The sequence below is a fragment of the Miscanthus floridulus genome, unplaced genomic scaffold (assembly GCF_019320115.1).
Source record: "Miscanthus floridulus cultivar M001 unplaced genomic scaffold, ASM1932011v1 os_1164, whole genome shotgun sequence".
Taxonomy (NCBI): domain Eukaryota; kingdom Viridiplantae; phylum Streptophyta; class Magnoliopsida; order Poales; family Poaceae; genus Miscanthus; species Miscanthus floridulus.
This window is the reverse complement of record NW_027097563.1, coordinates 20176-28010: the sequence shown is the minus strand read 5'-3', so window position 1 is coordinate 28010 and position 7835 is coordinate 20176.

The following is a 7835-nucleotide window of genomic DNA, read 5'->3' as shown; positions in this document are numbered from 1 at the left end:
ATTATGTCCAATTTTAGTAAGAGTTGTACTACATGATGAATTAGAGATAGGAATTAATCCTAATGGGCTTATTATCCATTATGTGGCCCAAACTCATGGCCTATGCATATAGGAGTTAGAATAGCGTGTGTCCAATCACAGAACAGATGTCGATTCCAAGACATAAGAATAGATGACACAAGTTGTATGCTCTATTGCGACGCATATGTATGTCTGCTAGTTATCTATCACTAGCGAGAAACAAGCTGTACTCCCGGTTGAAAAAACCCCTTCAGTCCCGATTTCCCAACCGGGAGCATGAATCCGGGACTAAAGGGCCCTCCTTTAGTCCTGGTTTCTCGCCTGGGACTAAAGGTCACCTTTAGTCCCGGTTGGTAATACCAATCGGGGCTAAAGAGGCCTCCCGGCCTAGCCACGTTGGCCGGCCCTTTAGCCTCGGTTGGTATTACCAACCGGGACTAAAGGTTTTCTTTTTTTTGTTTCTATTTTCAATTGATGATTCGTTTGTTTGAATAGGTTTTCGAATACGCATTCTACGCTGCTAATAATATACGTATTCTACACGTTTATAATATTTGAACATTTTGTACAAACTAAAGTATGAAACTAACGTATATATTACATGCATATACATATATTGTACGTTATTTTATGTACATATAATATGTATATATATATATATATTACAAATAAAGCTTGCATTGTATATTCTATCATATCCTTGGGATAACAAATTCACTTCATCTAGTTCGGCTTTCATGTTTCGTTCATGTCATTGTAGAACTCGTTGGCGGGGTTTAAGACCTGGTCATTAAGAAATCCTGCTATGGTCTCTTGAATTGCTTTCAGTTGGTCATGTCGTATGACTTTTTCCTTCAACCATAGAGTCTTCAATAAAAGTTAAAGAAAAAGTATTAATATACATATATGAGTGTTGGTCACGTGATTACTTATATATATGACCAATAAAAGAAATTGTGAATATATGAATATATTTATATAGTGTACTTTGACGATCTCTTCAGGAGTTCTTTTTGAGTACGCTATGATGAACTCGCAAACATAGTATCCGCAGTAGTCGGTCCCCTGTTCTTGCCTCAGAACCCACTTTTACGAGAAAAAAGATCCGGTGAATTGAAAGCATGCATGGTGTTAATTGAACTATATATATATATATATATATATATATATATATATATATATATATATATATATATATATATATATAGCTAGTACTTACTTTGTGTGCGATTACATCCAGTGGCGCTTTGTAATGTTTCATGTGTTGTTCCTCAATGAAACTTTTCCAAACACTGCACCCAATAAAATAAAAAATTAATTTGGCCTTTAATAATTGTTGCAGTTAAGAGATCGGGGTATATATAGTTGCTAGAGAGACCAAATTACCCTTGGATAATATCTATCATGTATTGGAAATCTGTTTGCTCTTTTCTTAACGAGTCTAAGATGCTCAACTGACTATTGGCCATATCAATGACCATCAATATCCAGTGATTGCTGCATATGCTTTTATACACAAATATGATCGACATTAACTAGAGTCAATATATATATATATATGGAAGATAGCTTAGCTAGTAAGCAAATAATTGAACAAATATCCATATGACTGACATTAATTATTTAACACTCACTTGAAGTTGTAGGGGAAGAGTATGTTCTTGTTTTGTTGGTTCACTAAGAACCTCATGAGATTTTTCTCGAGTTCAGCTTTTCATTCAGGCGGGGGATTAGGGTGTTTGAATAAGACATTTGGATCAATGAAACCAACATCATTATCCTTTCTCTTTCTGAGTTCTGTCATCTCATATCTGCATATATAAAAATATAGTGTGAGCATATATAATTTATATATATACATGTAGCTTTATATATATACACTTTAATAGTAGAAAATAATCACACTTACAGACAATAGCAGCTAATGAGACTTTTATCGAGAGAGTCCAAGTGGCATAGTTGGTGTAATTCTAAAAACTTGACATATATAACGTCATCGCCACGGAAGTAATGTTGGTTTCTAACTCTAACAGAAATAAAGGTCTCTACCCGTCCACACACCACCATGTACCACTTATTTAGCAGGTACATTTGCATACCTAGCTCACCTAAGGCCTCAGGGTTGTATAGACTCTTTCCATGTTCAAATTTCTTCCAAGGATCCACTTTCGGAGCAGATGGTCCTTCAGCGAGCACTTGGGCAAGGTTAAACCAGTATCTTCATAGAACCAAACCAGATCCTCAAAATCGACGTCCAGTAAGTCTAAGTTTGAACCATATTCATTACGAATGACAAGAGGGAGAACTGATTGTTGCGATTGTAGTTCAAGTTGTGCAACACCTTTCCCTGCTCTAGTCTTTTTCTGCGCCGCCTCAAATGACTTGGTGAGAGAGCGGTTGTAGTCCGATTTTGCAGGGTCTTTTGAGATTCCCGCTTTTTCTGGTCCACCTTCTTTCTCAGAAGATCTGGAAGGTAGGTAGAAGTATAGTTTCTCCGGGCTCTCCCTCGCTTCTCGTTGCTTTCTTACTTTTTCGAAGAAACTGTTCACATCTTTTTGTACTGCAACATTTAATTCGTTTTCACTTTTCTCGTAAGATAGTTTTTGGGGAATAACTGGATTAGAGGAGGCTTTCTTATTTGCCGGTTGGTGGGCCAATGGCTTCGTTTGTGGGACAGACCTCTTAGGAGCTGGCTGCTTCTTGATCATCAAGGGAGGCGGGGCAGCCGTTGGAGACCTCCTTAGAGGCGTTGGAAACCTCCTTGGAGGTGGCGGCGGTGGCGGCGTTGCATAATCATTGCTCAGAGCACTATGATGATCTGGAGATTGAATAATTAGACTTAGGTTGGCGGAGGCCCTGCTGTGTGAGTACAAAAAAGAATAATTAGGTATAAGAAATTGTTATTATTAATCATGCATGTCAATAGAAAATTAGTGAAAAAATTTTTTGTTCATTTTTGTCCGCACCTATTGTCTGGCAGTCGAGGAAGCAGCGGTGGACTAGAGACCCCAGGAATAATGATGTAGCGCTTGCGCCATAGTATGAATGTCTTCTCTGCTTCTCCTAGAGTCTTCTCCTCATCACCTCCTGTAATGTCAAGAGCTAGATCACTAAAACCTTGTTAACTCTATCCACTGAGATGCTAACATATCCAGGTGGTATTATTACCCAATGGATTCTTGGTGTCTTGGTAGGATCTGGAGGAGAAAAAACACCGAGAGCCACCATGATTGTGGCATTCCCTTTTGGAATATGTAGCTCACATGATGTAAACGTTGTAGTGATGTCATCCACGGGGAAACGTAGCATTGCATCATCTTGATTTGGTAACTCCGTGGAAGCGCAACTGCTTTTCAACTGATCAGGGGGGCTAATATTAATGTTGATTCCTAGATCTAATGCCTACCTTTGGGCACTCATTGCTATTTGCACTTGCTTTATGATTTCCTCCTGCATTCTAGCTTGCATGTCTTTTTCGTGCTCCTATGCTTGAAGCAACGCCTCCCGTGACTCACGAACATATTCCTCTAACCTGCTGATCCGTGCTGCTTCCTCATCCTTCCTTCTCTGCCGGCTTCTGTAGGTATCTCTGTCGTTAGAGAAACCATGCTCCCAAGAAATGTTCCATCCTAAACCTCTCGTTCCACCACTGTGTTCAGCAGTCCCGATGGCATACATCAGTTCATCCTTCTCTCTATTGGGCCTAAACGCACCAATAGCTTTAGCTTGTAGAGCATAAGAAAATCTTTGTGTTGCTCTTTCGAGTTTTGGGCCATGAACCAGCTTCCCGGTCTCTAGGTCTAGTTTCCTCCCATGAGCGAAAAACCAATTCTTCGCGCGTTTGGGCCAATTGAGTGGTTCTGGTATGATACCCTTGGCAAGAACGTCCGCTTCCATTTTTTCCCACTTGGGAATGGCAGTCACGTAGCCACCTGATCCCATGCCATGGCCACCTTCTGTCGGGCATTCTCTTGGTTCCTTCTCACCCGTTCCTCACCCTCTTCCGATATCTTGTACTGTTCAAAATCATTTCAGTAGGGCCTCAACTTCACGAGCGGGCCCCTAGTATTGAAATTGGGTGTTTGGTTCTTCTTGATGTATTTCGTGTATAAGGATTTCTTCCAAGTCTGGAATTGTGTGGCCATCTTCTTCATAGCCCACTTTCGAACTAGCTCCTTCAATTCATCATCGTTGATATCATCATAATCATCCGCTTGCAACATGAAATGTTGAAGGATATCATCCCAAATTAAATTCTTATCAAGATCAGAGACAAAACTAACATGAGGCTCGTTAATCTTTTGCTTCCATTCAAGGGCACTGATTGAAAGTATGTCCCTTACAAGGTACCCACAGTGTTGCACGAATTTCCTTGCATGTGGAACAAGTGGTTCGCCTGTCTCAATATTGAATTCTGATATTATGTAGCGCCCCTCCAATGGCTTTTTCGGGCCTCGAATATTTTTGCTTTTCGCCGTTGTGGTCATCGATCTAGAGGGCTACGTATAAAAAAAGAATAAATAAATATCATGTGTACACATAATAGATGATAGATATTCAAATATATATATATATATATAATATTCAAATATATATATATATATATATAAATATATATTCCTCACCAGTATTTTCTTGCACAATATTTTCTTGCTTATTTTCAAGAGCCCGGTATTGACTCCCGTCATCTACATCCTGCTGGTCACCATCGGCAAATTGAGTGCCGGTGTTGATAATATCCATCATTTCTTCATCCATGTTGTCTCTCGGGGCAGTCATCTAGCTTTTACACCACTAGATATATCTATAAAAAATAAAAACCATATATCTATAAAATGGATCGAGTCATGTGCTTAAAATTAATTAAATAACTACACTCAAAATTCAAGTCTCCAAAGCATAACTTTGATTTCTTATTTTCTAGAAATATTTCTTGGCAAGTGATATATGTAACAAATTTTTATATATAACAATATAAATTTAAAACTCTCTAATATGTATAACAAATATATATATATATATATATAACAATACAAATTTATAACTCTCTAATATGTATGTATACCAAATTTATATATATAACAATATAAATTTATAACTCTAATATATATGTATAACAAATTTAGATGTATGTATAACAATTCAGTGAAGTAGCATAAAAATTGACCCATGATTCGGTATACAAATAGTAAATAGCATAATAAGTCTTAAATTAAATACTCATAAGTAATCAACCAATAAATCCTGGCTAATTTCTACAATTCTGCTACCTAGATGGCTACATCTAAAAGCTACATCAGAATATCAAATTAGATCAGAGAAAGTTAGCGTTAGATATTTTGCAAGGAAGAAGAGAATGGAGGGGAAGAGGATTCTCGGTTCATACTAGGCTTGCCGCCGGCCTGGTTGGAGAGCGGACGACGCTGAGGCTGGGGGCGTGCCGACGTGACAGGAGACGGTGGCGCAGGGACTGGGGATGCGCCGGCGTGGCTGAAGACAGGGCAAGCGGCATAGAGACTGGGGGTGCGAAGGTGGAGAGCTAGGGCCTAGCCGCCTAGGGAGTCCGCCGTCTAGGATGGGGGCGACGCGCCGGCGCCGATTCCCGACTAGCGCTGTCGCCCGTCGTGTGGAGGCAGAGAGATGTCGAGGGTGATGAGGGCGGCGGCGGTGGCACTGGCGATGGGCGACGAAGACGAAGAGTCAGGAGGAAGAAGAAACAACCGCCTTATATAGGAGAGGGACCTTTAGTCCCGGCTCCTATAAACTCCCGGGACTAAAAGACCTTTAGTCTCGGCTGGTTACCTTTAGCCCTGGCTCGTAATACCAGCCGGGACTACCTTTAGTCCCGGCTGGTATTACGAGCCGGGCCTAAAGGTGTATTTTGGCGGGCCACAAAAAATGCAGCCCACCTTTAGTCCCGGGTGGTAGATCTACCCGGGACTAAAGTTGGGCTGCAGTTTCACTTCCCGTCCGTTTCAAGCTCCATTTGTTTTTTTATATTTCTTTCTATAAAATGTTAAAGTCTTGTTAATTGCACAGTAAATTAAATACAAGGCATAAAATTGTTTTAAAAGAAGATGGATTTACTTTTGCTTTATTGCACACAGAAAAATTGTGTGACCTAAAGTTTTTTGTTTTTTCTTATAAATATTGAAACATAATGTCATTAATAATTACTATTTCATTAATGCAAAAATGTAGTGTTTAATTTAAATCATTAAAACTTTTGTTTTTGATTAGAAATTTGTTTTCACATCATTTTTACGTAAATCTTTTCATTTTTTTATCACTCATTGTCCAAAAGCGACATGAAAATCCTACCATCAAACACAAATTTAATCTGAACATAGAAAAAAGAAAACACCTAATAAACATCTCTGAATTCATAATTATTACATAATACCTCTAATACACACTATTAAACATCACTATATATATCAAGCGGGCACAGTAGTGAACTTCTTCTTAACGTATATCCCTTGGTTATGATCGTGCCGTAACCATAGAGTGTCCTCATTATTTAGCTGGATGCTTGGGTCTTTGTTCACTGTGAAGGGTGGAATTCGGTCATCCTTTTTATAATCTTCTGATATGTCTAACTTGTCTTTAATTCTGTCAATGTTTTTTTTCTCTGAAAGAACTATGTGGCGCTTTGGCTCATTGATTGGGTCGTTATTGTTTTTTCCTCTCTTTGGTTTTGTAGACATGTCCTTGACATAGAATACCTGATTCACATCCTTGGCAAGGATGAATGGTTCGTCTTTGTACCCAATATTGTTGAGGTCCACGGTTGTCATTCCATACTGGTTGTCGACTGCTACCCCGCCTCTAGTCGCCTTTACCCATTGGCACTTGAACAAAGGTACCTTAAAAGTAGGTGCATAGTTTAGTTCCCATATCTCCTCTATGCGGCCATAATATATTTGCTTATTTCCATTAGGGTCGGTGGCATCTATGCAGACACCACTGTTTTGGTTAGTGCTCCTTTTATCTTAGGCTACTGTGTAAAATGTATTTCTATTTATCTCGTACCCTTTGTATGTGAGGATATGCCACGATGGCTGCCTAGCCAACAAATACAGTTGCTCATCAATACTCTCATCACCCTGACATTCTTTTCGCAACCAGTCGCTGAAAGTTTCCATGTGCTGACGCGTAATCCAAGCTTCAGACTTCCCTTGAAACTCGGATCGGAGCAACTCTTTATGTGTCTCGATAAACGGATCCACCAAGGAGGAGTTTTGTAGAACTGTGTAGTGTGCTTTATTAAAATAATTATCCTGCATACCAATATATGGTTTCTTCCCTAGTGTCCCCTTTCCACTTAGTCTCCCCTCGTGTCGCGATTCAGGAACACCAATCGGGTTAAGGTCTGGAATAAAGTCAACACAAAACTCAATGATCCCCTCTGTTCCATAGCCCTTGGCGATGCTTCCTTCTAGCTGAGCACGGTTGTGAACATATTTCTTTAGGACTCCCATAAACCTCTCAAAGGGGAACATGTTGTGTAGGAACACAGGATCGAGAATGCTAATCTCCTTGACCAGGTGAACTAGGAGGTGTGTCATGATATTAAAGAAGGAAGGAGGGAACACCAACTCAAAGCTAACAAGACATTGAACCACATTATTCTGTAGTTTAGCTAGATCCATTGGATCGATTGCCTTCTGAGAAATTACATTGAGGAATGCACATAGCTTTACGGTGGCTAGACGTACATTTGAAGGTAGAATTCCTCTTAATGCAACTAGAAGCAATTACGTCATGAGCACGTAACAGTCATATGACTTTAAGTTTAGGAATTTCTTCTCTAG